This window comes from Buteo buteo, chromosome 6 (genome assembly GCF_964188355.1).
Source record: "Buteo buteo chromosome 6, bButBut1.hap1.1, whole genome shotgun sequence".
Classification (NCBI taxonomy): Eukaryota; Metazoa; Chordata; class Aves; order Accipitriformes; family Accipitridae; genus Buteo; species Buteo buteo.
The window spans coordinates 40,210,412-40,224,310 of NC_134176.1; the positions used below are offsets into that span (position 1 = coordinate 40,210,412).

At 47.7% G+C, this 13,899-nt stretch overlaps 1 protein-coding gene across 5 annotated transcripts in view; it reads left to right on the top strand.

Moving 5' to 3' along the window:
- The window catches only part of RGS6 (regulator of G protein signaling 6), a 285,362-nt gene that overhangs the window by 199,772 nt on the left and 71,691 nt on the right, over positions 1-13,899 (top strand). Inside the window, exon 1 of one of the 5 annotated variants that reach the window (XM_075030564.1) lies at positions 4,750-6,004. The exons of the other annotated variants lie outside the window; for them this stretch is intronic. The gene's annotated coding sequence lies outside the window, so the exon portion shown is untranslated. Of the gene's footprint in view, positions 1-4,749; positions 6,005-13,899 lie in introns of those variants that run through there. 5 annotated transcript variants of the gene reach the window in all.

Genomic DNA, 13,899 nt, shown 5'->3' on the forward strand with positions numbered 1-13,899 from the left:
AAAGTGAACCTGTGTGAGCTCACTGTCCAAGACTGGAGCCTTGAAGCTGTGCAATGTTGTAAGAAGAACAGGTCAAGTAAAGGACATGGTCCTTGGCTGAATGAGCATAGTATCTGTGGGCCCTACAAAAGGGACCTGCCCAGTACTAGACAGTACCAAACAAATGCTGAGTAATATCTTGTAACAATAAAATTACCTGATTGGGATCTTGGTTTCAAATTTGCATGGCCTTGCCATAGACTGATCATGTTTGCACAAGAATGTCTGTGAGTAAGCTGGTGAGAGAATGTAAATATTGCCCTTTCAATTTGTTCTTTCAGGTTGGAAACGATATTCTGAGTTAACTGCCTTGGGACCTACTGTGGTTTGCTCTGGGCATAATGCTAGCAAAATTTGCAAAGCACTGGCAGGTTTCAGCCTGTGAAAGTAAAACCAGAAATTAGCATTTACAGAGGAGGGATTCTGCACAGGAGAGTAGGACTAGGGAACTCCATTGGCAGGAATTAGTATTAATGTTCAACACACTATGAAGTCATATGGTGTTTTATGTTTTCAAAGTCCTAGGTAAACATCAATTTATTAATCTTTACAACCCTGTTGAGAGACACCTGAATATTATCATTACACATTTTTCAGCTGTATAATTGACCTGCAGGAACATAATATGGTCTTTCTAAAGCTGTACAGTAACATACCAGAACTGAAGCTTGGACATCCCTGATGTAAGCTCTAGTGTACTAGATGAAGAAGTCCAGATACAATGAGTAGCAGAAAAGGAATTTGTCATCTTTTATGTTTCTGACTCGCATTCAGGTATATGCACAGACTGTTACAGACTTCAGTGGAAAGGAAGTTCGCATATTTCAGAGTTTCAGCATATTTTTGCATACTTGTCATTGTTTTCAACATCTATGTTCTTATTCCTCAGGACTGTTTTTTACAGGCATATCCTCTTGCACCTTGTACATTTTCTCCACTCACTTCTATCCTTTCTCCCTTCTAACTACAAGGGAGGAACAAACCTGAGCTGACAGAGGAGAGGGTGCAGCTCTGCACATCTGCACTTGCCTCTGTACGTGCAGCATAAGCTACTGCTAATTGGAGGGCGAACAAGCTGCAAAGTTTATTTTGGAATAAATCACTGTGTTGGACAATCTGCGGAGCTTGTGAGATACTACGGCGGTAAATAGTGACCAGCGATGCTTTTGACTGGCTTCAGCAGAGTCGTGGCAGTGCAGTCAGTACAAAGCCTGAAATGCTGGCCACAGCAAGGGAAGAGAAGGCTCAGCCAGAACTGGTGGGGTGGTGTGATTGCAGTTGGCTGAAGAAAATTTGCTTGCAGTTTTTGACCAAGGAATATGAGGTATGGCCGCAGGGTTATTCTACATATGTCACTGGGGGGAGGGGGAGGAGGAGGAAAGAAAAAATAAAAGAAACTGGCCTTTCTAGAATATTTTATCTCAAAATCGCTTTCCTCAAAATTTGTCTCAGAATTGCTTGTGTGTGCACTGATGTATGGCTTGCAATTTAACTCCTTATAGAAAAACTTTCACATCACAAAAAAACCTGCAATTGTTGGCATTCTCACTGACAATGCCAAGTGGCCAGGAGGAGGAATGAGTAACTGTCCCAACCTCTGCAAGGTCCCTCCAGGGAGTTTTGGCATAGGGGTAGTCTGGGAGAAGCTTTACAAGGTTCCTGCCTGTACTTTGCCTTTAGCTGTAGCATAGGTATTCTGTTTCTCTCTTTTTGTCAGTAAATATTGATAATAAAATGTGCAGCTGATGGGGAAAAGAGTAAAGGAAGAATGGTCAATGCTAGCTGAGTTTTACAAGTAGCATGACAGCCTGCATAGTTTCTTGATTATACTTCATTTTGGAATCACTTGTGGCCAAGGTATCTAGTCTGGCAGCCCTGAGAGGGCAGATCCAGGAAAGGCTTCCCAGTAGCCCACGGAAGACAGTTCTTTTCCAGTATAATGCTTGGCTTGGGACTTGGTAATTGTATGTTTTCATAGAAAATACAAGGCCACTTGGGATGCCTCTGCTATGTCAGAGTTGATTAGATTTGTGATTTTTTTTTTTTTTTTTTTATATATATGGCCTTTGGAAGAGTATTTTGTATTGAGATCTGTGTAGTATTTATAACGCTAATACATGTATTCAGTATTGTTATACTTAACCAGGTGTCATGATTAACAGTCACTGAGTTACCTTGCTTTTGTGCAGCGGGATTTCTGGTCCCGCTTCTTCCAAACATCACCTTCGTGCTTGTTCTTGCAGCGGGGACGATACAATGAGCAATCCAGCAAATTATGCTCTGATCTGTGCTCCTGAGGAGGGATTATATGGGTATATGGAGACAAAGCTATGGATTCCTGTATTGTTAACTCATTTTTAGTGCCTGCCTCTTGATGTGACAAAACATTTTGTTAGAAGCAGCTTGTCTCATTTTTTCCCCTGGGTTTAACATGATCTCTTTTGGAACTGACTTTCTTTACTTGTTCCTGTTGTACTGTTCTTTAGATAAATTTGCTGTAGTACTTTCAACAGGTGGGTGTTTTTTTCCAAAACTTTGGTTCTTCTCAATATATTCTGTATATTTTGCTGCTTACATTTCCCCTCTTGTGATTCAGTTTAATTCATAAGGTCATGGCTTTAACCCATTTGGGGTTTGGGTGGTTTATTTTCCTCTAGGAGGCTGGAAGAAGTTAGATTACAGATGTTCAGCCATATGAGTTTTCCTCCTTGAGTCCAGGCTTTTATCTGATTTGCATTTCTGTGATGCAGACAAAGAAAGATTGCCCTTTACCTCCCCAGTGAAACAGAAGCGAATACATGTATAAGAGGCATGTGCGGTCTATAGCACAGTAAAAAGCTTGGCATTCCCGCTGGGTCTCACAAATATTTCTGTAGGTTCCTGACTTTATTCTGGGACGAGGCTGGAGAGCTGGCTGCGCCGGGATGGGCGACGGACACTGCTCAGCAGCTCAGCCGTGTCCGCTCCGTCTCCATCTTTCCCGGGGACTGTTGGTGTGGGATGCTGATGGCTGACTGAGGGAAACGAGGAGCATCGCGCACCTGAGCGCGTTCCTCGTGGTCCTGAGGCGAAAGTGAAAAGCAAAGAGAAGACGAGCAGGGCCTTTCCTCCTCCTGCCTGTCCTCCGCTACGCCCTGACGGTGTGACCTGTCGTGTTTTACTGTGACACGGTAATTCTGCGTGTCGCTCTCCCGGGCCCTCTTCGTCTCCCTTCTGCTGTACCCTCTGACTGACGGCCTCCCTCCGCCGGGCCGGGGAGAGGAGGGTTGCCTGCTCCTTTCCTCCGGCACTCCGCCGTTGGTGCCGTTCTCTGCAAAATTAGTTACCTCTCCCGATCGCCAGCGGCCCTTTCGAAGCAGGCGGGGGCTTCGCCTGATTCCCCAGCCAGCCTCGCCGCCTCTCCTAAGCCGGCGTCGGGCGGCTTTCGGGTCACCGCCTCCGACCCTGCGAAAGCGGCCGCGGGGCCGCAGGGCCGGGCCGGGCCCGGGGCGCAGGGCCGGGCCCGGGGCGCAGGGCCGGGCCCGGGGCGCAGGGCCGGGCCCGGGGCGCAGGGCCGGGCCCGGGGCGCAGGGCCGGGCCCGGGGCGCAGGGCCGGGCCCGGGGCGCAGGGCCGGGCCCGGGGCGCAGGGCCGGGCCCGGGGCGCAGGGCCGGGCCCGGGGCGCAGGGCCGGGCCCGGGGCGCAGGGCCGGGCCCGGGGCGCAGGGCCGGGCCCGGGGCGCAGGGCCGGGCCCGGGGCGCAGGGCCGGGCCCGGGGCGCAGGGCCGGGCCCGGGGCGCAGGGCCGGGCCCGGGGCGCAGGGCCGGGCCCGGGGCGCAGGGCCGGGCCCGGGGCGCAGGGCCGGGCCCGGGGCGCAGGGCCGGGCCCGGGGCGCAGGGCCGGGCCCGGGGCGCAGGGCCGGGCCCGGGGCGCAGGGCCGGGCCCGGGGCGCAGGGCCGGGCCCGGGGCGCAGGGCCGGGCCCGGGGCGCAGGGCCGGGCCCGGGGCGCAGGGCCGGGCCCGGGGCGCAGGGCCGGGCCCGGGGCGCAGGGCCGGGCCCGGGGCGCAGGGCCGGGCCCGGGGCGCAGGGCCGGGCCCGGGGCGCAGGGCCGGGCCCGGGGCGCAGGGCCGGGCCCGGGGCGCAGGGCCGGGCCCGGGGCGCAGGGCCGGGCCCGGGGCGCAGGGCCGGGCCCGGGGCGCAGGGCCGGGCCCGGGGCGCAGGGCCGGGCCCGGGGCGCAGGGCCGGGCCCGGGGCGCAGGGCCGGGCCCGGGGCGCAGGGCCGGGCCCGGGGCGCAGGGCCGGGCCCGGGGCGCAGGGCCGGGCCCGGGGCGCAGGGCCGGGCCCGGGGCGCAGGGCCGGGCCCGGGGCGCAGGGCCGGGCCCGGGGCGCAGGGCCGGGCCCGGGGCGCAGGGCCGGGCCCGGGGCGCAGGGCCGGGCCCGGGGCGCAGGGCCGGGCCCGGGGCGCAGGGCCGGGCCCGGGGCGCAGGGCCGGGCCCGGGGCGCAGGGCCGGGCCCGGGGCGCAGGGCCGGGCCGGGCCCGCTGGCGGCTCGCTGCCTCCCATGCCGTGGGCAACACCGCCACCTGCCGGCCCTGCGGGGCGGCTGCCGGCCCCAGCCGGGCCCCAGCCGGGCCCCAGCCGGGCCCCAGCCGGGCCCCAGCCGGGCCCCAGCCGGGCCCCAGCCGGGCCCCAGCCGGGCCCCAGCCGGGCCCCAGCCGGGCAGCCCCAGCCGGGCCCCAGCCGGGCAGCCCCAGCGTGCGTTGTTCCTCATCGGAGCCTGGGTGAGGGGCGCGATGCTCGCTGAGCTCAACCTGCCGGCTGAGACCGAGAGGTTCGGGGCAAGGAGGAGGGAGAAGGGGCGAGAGGCGAAGCGAGGGAAGGAGCAATGCGTGGTTTAAGTGAGAACGTGATCTAAAAGTACTCGAAGAACGTTTGTAATCCCGGGAAAGTTTTCATTGCCACAAGCGTTGACTTGCTGGGAAATCCACGCGGGACGGCCCGCGTTCTGTGGGGGTGCCCGGGACCTCCTAAAATGGGTTGCCAGCAGATAGGCTCACAGCTACAGAACCGGCGTCTGCTTTTCGTCGCTGCTGGTCGGAACGGAACTGTTGCTCCGCCATCCCCGTCGGGCAGGTTGCTGCTGGGACGACATCCAGAGGCAGGACTAACTCTGCCTGCGCTTGCCCAGCGCCTGCTGGCGGGACCCTCAGAGTATTACAACATAAATAGGGAACGGTTCTTGCTGGAGAGCAAATGCAGAAAGCTTGCGAGCACAAGTGAAATGTATTTGCTTTTTTGTCTTTTTGTATTTGCAGGAAGATTTTTTTTTTCCTTAAAGTATTTACATAGTTCGAGTTTCTACAATCGCTTGTGAAACTCTGTCCTCTGAAGGGGTTTTAAGACTTTTCTCCCTAAACTTCTCACAAGTTAAAATACTTCCCAAGATCTTACAGAACGCAGTGTTGCTGGCTTGAAAAAAAGCTTTTGCTTTACATAGAGAGGACTTCCAGTTTTACTTATTTGGAAGCTAAAAGCACCAGAATGCGGTTTGCTGCATTATGAGGCTGTTTTGTGCAAATTTGCCCAGGCAAACTGTGCCTGCAGAGAAACGTTATGAGGTCCGAGGCCATTCCTGCCACACTCGCCAGGATGCAGCTGAGTTCAGAGTGCACAAAGCAGCTGATGTGCCCAGTGGTATATTTCTAGAGAGCCACACCAGACTGGGTTTTGTCAAGAATCAGCGGTGACAGTCAACAACTTACCCTCACCCTCGTGATGTTTGCAGAAAGAAGCGAGTGAAGCTGCTGGACCTCAGCCCGAGGCATCGTTGGATGGAAACGGGAAAGCGGCAGCACTGTCTGGTTTGTCCCACTGCTGTCGGGTGTCGCACCACGAAGCTCTCTGAAACAAGAGACCTACTTTGAACAAGGCTGATCCTCACTGCGCGATGAACGGCTTTATGAAGACTGTGCTTTGTGCTCCTGCTTGGGTAACAACTAAATACGCAGCAGTGTCTGCTTTGAGCCCATCCCATGTACAGGGCCCATTGCTATCTGAAATTGCTGCTTCGGAGCCGCCTGTCAGCCTTTCCAAGTCCAAACTCATAGTTAAATTGAAAAGGGGTTAAATAAAAATGTTGGTCCTCAAATTCTTGGAGGGGGAAGAAAGAAAAAGAAAGGAAGGAAAATATTTTACTAGATTCCCTCTGTCTTAGTATGGAAACAAAAATGCTTTCTAAAATTCATAGACAGATATTTTGCAGTTCTAAGCTACATGGTGTTTTGACAGTAGATTCAGTTATTTAAACTGAATGGTACTTGTTTAATGCAGCTTTCAGCTTTTCAGAATGCTTCTTACTTTCAGAGGTTATTTGTTAAAAAGAACTTGAAGGATTTACCAGACAGAAAACACAATTTTAAAATATAGGTATGTAGGAGAAGCTGATTGTTGCTTTCACTGCTTCTATTCTTATGCGCAGCCCTATGAAATCTAGCAAATGCAAGAAAGAACAAATAATTTACTTATTTTGAACTTGTTAATTATGAATACTAACAAATTTGTGCTTGTTGATTGTTTCAATGTTATCATTAAATTGTTCTGCACATTTAAAATTCCCACTGATACATATCTCTGCCCAAATTTGAAATGCAGGAACAAGCTGTTTTGCTAGCAAAATCAATTGCTCCTTACTGGTATAAGCACCTTTAACACATGGTTTAAGGAGCCCTTTTAAAACACGACCTCTAGTGTTAGTGCCAATACTGTCTCTTTCTTTAGCATGGCAGTAAGTAAATTGTCAGCAATGGCTATATGGTCATAATCCATCTGGCGTTACCCTTGACTAAAACAAATTTTATGTGCAACCTTAATCCTGCTGGAGAATTGTCCCTCACTGACTGCAGCACCAGTACAGAGCTCCAGTGAGGCCCACTGCGCTCCAGTGCACTCTGTATTATACGTGATTGAAAGGCCTAGCAGGGAAAGGGAGGGGAAAAGCTGTACAATACCAATTATTTCATTTTCAGGACAATGAACTCCTGGAGGGAAAAGAACTACAGATGTCCAGTTATTTCATTTTCCATGTAACGTGACTGTTACTGCATCACTACAAACACTGCGTGTGGTTCTCAACCTTTCCTGAAGAATAAGAGGGAAAAGAGTAGCAATGTGTCAGGATGAAGTTGGTTTCTTAGAGAATTTGATGATGCTAATTAGCCTTATCTGTAATAGAGAGCACAGACGATAATGTTCCCGCTATTAACATGGAAGTGCATGATCTTGTGAAAGAGAGATCTGTTGTGGTCAGAGCTGTTTAGGAGGTTTAAAAATTGAGTGCTTCTGCAAACAGAATTACTGTGGAAATTCATAGGAACACAGTGTAGGTGAGGACTACAGGGTCCTAGTAAATAAATATTTACTCCTAGTAAATAAATATTGTGCTAAAATCATTAAAATGCTGCAGCTTTCAGAGCACTTTACTGTCTTGCACCAGTCGGTGACATTTACACCTTTGCAGGGAAACTGTTATAACACTGGTGAGGGCAAGGAGGACCTTGATGTGACAGCCTTTGAAGCCCGCTTTGTGAATGAGGACACAGTGTGAAGTGACCTGACAGTCACATGCTGAAATACACCAGTCACTTTCTACTTTTTTTTGATCTTCCTCTTTCCTGGAGAAGAAAACTTGCTATTAAAAATACTAATATATGATTGAAACGACAGAAAGATTGCCTTTGATTTAAAGGTTGTGTGCATGAATTGCGTAGCAGTAAAAATGTTTCAGCCCTAACAAGATCTGACACGGGAATCTTCAAAAGACCCGATTCCAGCAGTGCTCAGAGTTGCTTTCCTTGCTGTTTTGTTGCTGAATCATTTTGACAGTGTGAGGAAGAGTGTCTAAACACTACTATATGGCAGAGCGCCAAACTGCTAAGCTATACGAGCCACTTCAGTAGTCTGAGTAATGCAAAAGCAGAGCAGCCTGAAAAGCAACTGTAAATTTATGATCAATTGTAGGTGTAAAGGTACATCTTGAGCCATCCACAGTTCTTAGCAATTTGTGAAAGGAGGTAACTTCTGATGCTACTACGAAACGCAGTTACTATTGCTGCTGGGAGGCTGGGACTGCAAGGTACAATTTTCCTGCCTCTTGTATACCTCTCTAACGGCTCTCAAGGCAACATGCTCATCTTCTGTGGGTGTTATAGGAAGAACAGGTACGGGTTTGAATGACACAAAGTGTGGAATTGTTAATTTTTTTTTGTTCTGCGATTTCCTCCCTTGCTTGTAGTAACAGCAGTTTGTTCAGAGTTGCATTTGAGGAGAGAACAAGATTTGGGTATAGGTCATGCAGTATGTCTCTAATTTAGAGCAGTCCAAATTCTAGTCAAGTGAAGCAACGTCAGTGGGGATTGCACTGGGGTTATGGTATGTTCTGGAGGGTGTGTGTGTCCATGTGTTTGGATCTATCAGCACATTTATTGATGCCAAGCCTGTCTGTAGATAGCACAGACCTGATAGCAGCTCAGGTTTTCCAAGGCAGGTGAGGAATATTTAGCACGAATAAATCAGTGTGGCTGCTCCTGCAGTAAGGCTACTGCTTGGCATCTCTTGGTGCGAGCAAATGCCGGTGTGTAAGCAGTCAAAGGTGCTGAGCACTGAGTGCGAGGGCTGGGCTGACGTGACATAGGTCTGTCAAAGAGGAGTGAGGACAAGACTGATGCTGGCGTAGCACCAAATGCTTTCTATCGCTGCAGGTCAACTGGAAAAAGACCTTTTGCTGGTATCGCTTTTTTTCCAGTTGAGGACCTGGTTTAAGCTGTCCGGGCAGACCTCTTTCACTGGGATTAACTGTGCATCCATTAAGAGGTTTGCTAACTCAGCCTTACTAATACCACTGTAGAGCAATCGTTTTAAATCCAGGGCTATCAGCTAGTGGCACCCTTCTGCTCCTCAGCGCTGGCTCCCTGCTTTTAAGTGTTGTTGATGAGAGTGTATTGCAAGCCAGAAGCCTGTCTTCGGGTATGTCTTCTGTTACTTGTTTTCATGCCTTGTAAAGCTACCTGAACTATTTTTAGATGGGCAGCATTGTAACAAAAGCAGTCTGGCTGTGATATCTCTGAGACCTTACGATCTAATTTATCTTTGTTACCGGGGTAAATTAGCCCACACAGAGCTCTGGGCTGTCATGTCTGATCATTTATTGATTCCTGCCTAGTGAAAATCTCCCTCTACAGGTCTGCGTTATAGAGGGATGGGTATGCGTGCTTTGGTAGCCTGGCCAATGTGATGAGAAGGCAAAAGTCCCTCCAAATAGCAGTTCAGAAGAAGGAGCTATTAACAGGGTGAAAGCACACAAGGAATTTGGATTTTGCAAATCCAAATCTCTCTCTCATCTTTCATATCCGTCTACGTTTAAAATGCAAGCAGGAGAGACCGCATGTGTGTTACGTGTAAAATACATATTGGAGATAAAGATCAAATTTACACTGCAGTGCTGATGGTTAAATTGTGAATTTGCAGCCCATTACTTTGTAAGCTATTTCAAAGCGTGTTAGCACTCAGTTGCTAGAAACTCCTGTTCGATTCCTAGTAAGAGCACACAAGCAGCTCTGCAACTCTGGTGTGTTGCCCTCTGCCTGGTCTCGTTCCCTGAGCTGATTCCCTCAGCTGCTCATCTTCTTTCCCCACCATGACTACAGGAGCCCGTGGCATTTTCTCTCTCCTTGGAAGGTTATCTTCTGTCACGCTCCCAACACCACAAGTGTCTATCAACACCTTGCAGTGCAGCCGTGAGTCTGGGTCATGGCTCCCTTTTGTGAAAGAATCTATTAATAGATCTGCTGTTAATTTTGCTTCAGGGCTTGGTATCAGGGACAAGAACGTGCACGAATCACACGTCAGAGTTGTTAATTTTGATAGGCTTTCGATAACTCTGTGATCAGATTCTCATATGGTTTTGTTCACACAGATGCGGACACTCATGCAACAGAGGTACAGAGTGCTTCCTAAGTTCACAAGCAACATACAAACCCCAGTGATTGATATTTATATGGGACTCATCTCTGAAATATCTGAAATACTCTGAAATTTGGTAAAAATGGGCAAGCATACTGAACAGCTTTCTGTAGATAACACTTAGTAAAGGAGTCAGAGGAGGGATGAAGAAACGGCTGGAATGTCATATCAGCCCAAACACCATGATAAATAACCCACACTGTTGTCAGGAAAAGGCAGAGAATCAGAGACTTTGAAACCATTAAATTTACAAATATTCTGTCCTTGTCATTTTTTTTATCATCCTGGAATGTTCATGCGCAACACAACTTCATGTGCTGTTTTCCACCTTCCCACCAAGCATCATTCTGACTTTCACACAAAGTATTATATTTTCAAATTTTTTATTACAAGAAAAGTAAATTGTAAATTCAAGCACTCAAAAGTTGTGATGAACAGACTGCTTAGAAACTTTGGCTGCTTTGATCAAAAAGAGGTAATACTCCTGCTGCTAGTGATTGTTAATAATTCACAAACAAGATTTAAAGTGAACATAACGTAAAGGAAAATTGCTGTTGCTAGAAGGTCTAAGCTGTTGTAGCTTTGATGCTCCTTGCTGACACTGAGTGGTGCAATTACCACATGCTGATGGAGGAGAGCTGCAATTACCACATTTTCTGAGTCAACTGTTGAGATTCTTTTTAGTTGGCATTAGTATTTATTTATGTGCTTATTGTAGGCAAATTCTATGAAGTGCTTTCCCAATATTTGTAACAGAATACTAGGGAGAGACCTAGATTTTATTCCCCCCCCCCCCCCCCCATAAAAATCAGTGCTTTGCATTAAATCCTTACTGTGAGCCGGAGTCTGTACTTCCAACCTAGCTGAAATCACTGTGGGAGTCAGTGGGGGGCTCTGTGTAAGAAAAATAGTAGCAGCAAGTGCTGGAGGCCTTGAGAAATCTTGTATGAAATCGTTTTGCCCTTTATCATGGGTGACAGTCATTTGTTTGTTTTTGCAAGCCCGGTGGTAAAAGTGTAGATACTTAATTAACCTTTTTGTCCTAGATTTACCAAGGACCCGGTGCTGTTTGGGGAGGAACCAAAACACATTATTTCCATTCAATAGTGTGACTGCTTTGATGGGCAGGGTAAAAAGCAGCTTGAGTGGCTGCTCATACACCCATGCACGTATTCTTATGTCATTTTGACTGCTTGTGATTTTTTATTTTTTTTTTTTTACCCGGTCTTGCTTTTCTGATAGAAATATTTAAAGATTGGTCCGAGTTCAGGAGCAAATTGTTTGGAAAATTCGGTGCTAAAATGGGTTCATCCATTTTCAAGAATGGAGTGACAGAAAGGAGAGTACATTTTCACCCTTGTATCAAAAGACTGTCTGGACCTTGAGTTTGGAGGTGACTGACAACAGAGGCTAGGCACATAGTTTGTTTGCCCATAGTGTGTCATGGAGTGTGTAGATAAGGTCTAGGAAGGAGCTGAACATCTCACATTTTTCGTATTCCTTTTGTAAAATTAAAAAAAAAAACCTACTATGCAAAAATATTTTTTTTTTAGTTATTAAAATATGTTCAGAGAATATTAGGGTTACAGTAACACTGGAAAAAACCAGAAAATAACCAAGCAATCTTATGTCTCTTCCTGTAGAAATGTATATATGACAAGTTCTTTCATAACATGATCAGATGGTATTTAAAAAATTTTTTTTAAGTCCTCACTTTCTTCAGTGTTAGTATTTGTCAGTGCAGTGTGAGTCTGTGAACAATCTGAGATCCAAAGCATCCCACCTCATTGGCTGTAGTTGCTGGATGGCATGCAGTCATCAGGGCTCAGCTTAGCAACTCCTATAAGAAAGGACAGACGTTAGTCCTTGGTCACTGATGCCACACCTGGGCAATATGAGATGTCCCGAGTCAAGTCACTGTGGAGCTCTGCTCATCAGTGCTTGCCAGCTCTGCCATCTCAGGACACTCAGCAAAAAATGCAGTTGTCTTATCAAGCCTAAAAAGGAACACAAAGATGCATGTTTCTGAAGTTTCAGAAATACTTTTGTGTTTGTTATTTGTATATGTATATGTGTGTGTACGTACATGCGTATGCCTTGCCAGGGACATGCCGAGTCCACTGGATGACAAGCAGACCCCAGCAGTCCTGGCTTTTTTGCCCAGAACCAGTGGCACAGTCTCCACGCTGGGCAGCAGATCTTTAGAAATTGCGGGAGGCAGGTACATCGTCCTGTCTGCCTTTGCCATTTCACACAGCCTGTGGAAGATGGGCGAATCTGATTATAGATGGCTCTACGTTTTCCAAGTAAGTCCTGGATTTTCTGGAAGAGGTAGAACAACTTAGGTTGAGTAGAAGAGGTATCAAATATAGTGGTGGTGACTCACCTCATTAACTGCATCTTGCTGATGGCCTCACACCTTGTGAACTTTTTTTTTAATTTATCTTTTCATGGCTGGCCACTCATTTGTCATGTTGACAGGCAATGGCCTTCTGAGAACACTAGCTACTATTATGGGATCACTGAGGCCGAACAGAAAGTGGAGAAAATAGCAAGAAATATAAAACTGCTAGTCTGTCTCTAAACCAGGTAGCTGGATAAATGGTCATTGTGAATCTGTTTGCGCATAGAAATACAGCTATTCTGTTGGAATTAAGCAACTTGATGTACTTCAGCTTCAAAGAGCCTAAAGCAAAAAGATATATTTCATTATAGGTGAGGAGAAAATAGGTGTTCACAGGCTGTTGACTATCCTTGAACTGAGCATACTGTCTCAGAGGAAATGTAGATGGATGAAGAGGAGTATAGAGGAGATGGGAGCCGTTCTTCTACCTGGATCCAGCAACACCTTCTATTATGAAAACATACCCAACTATTTGTTTTCAGAAGATCTCAAATGCCCTGTTAGTGTTTAGTAGAAACATGTCAGGGTCAAGGGTTTCCCTCAGGTGTCTTCTGAAAGAGCTTGTGAAATGTGGAATCTGAAAATCAGCTGGAAAAGATCTTTTGGGGAAGGTGAGTTATGTGAGGACTGTCCATTGGGCTTAACCTACGGGAGAGGTTAAGATGAAGTTTTCTGGAAAACTTACAGATAAAGGAATCTGTGTCTTGGTCTGACAGAGGAGAGTCTTGTAAAAGATTCACTCAAGTTTTCACTGTGCCTTACAAGGATAAATCTGCATTTTCTCATTCGATGAAGGGCATAAGTAGTATTTCTAGGTGGACAAAAGTAGGTTGCAGTGATAGAAACAGCCGCAAGCAGAGGCAAAGCCAATGTGTGAGGGTACCCTAAAAATTGAAGGTGTTATGGGAGATGGCAGTAAAGAGTTTTCATTATGATTGAATATTAATTAGTGACATGGCTATTAATGATGACAGTAATTAACAGAGGAAGGAAAGACTTGTCATTGTCCCGAGGGTGAGTAATCAGTCTTGGCAGGTGATAAATAATGGTTCAGCAAACTCAGCAGAAAGATAATCTGTCTGCCTCAGGACAACAGGAGAATGGCTATAACATCTTCCAGGCTCTTGGCAACCTTCAGGAATGACTTCATGTTTTTCACAGAGACAAATTAAAATCCCTGATCTCAAGTGCTGCTTATATTCTGGAGTGGCTGATCACGGGAGTTCTGGTTGAGTCAGTGCCTTTGGTTTACTTGCCCCTTTAAACCTTTCTTTTTTAATCTTAACAACAGGGAAGACAGACTGGGGAACCAGCTTTCAGTGTTACTTGAGTTTTTTGCTGTAGTTTGATGAAAATTGAATAGATTCCTCAGAAAAGGCCTAGAGCTGGGGACATGATCATTCTATGTAAAAATGGACTGGGACTTAATCCTGCATTAAGTATTCCTGTATATCTGGAAAGGG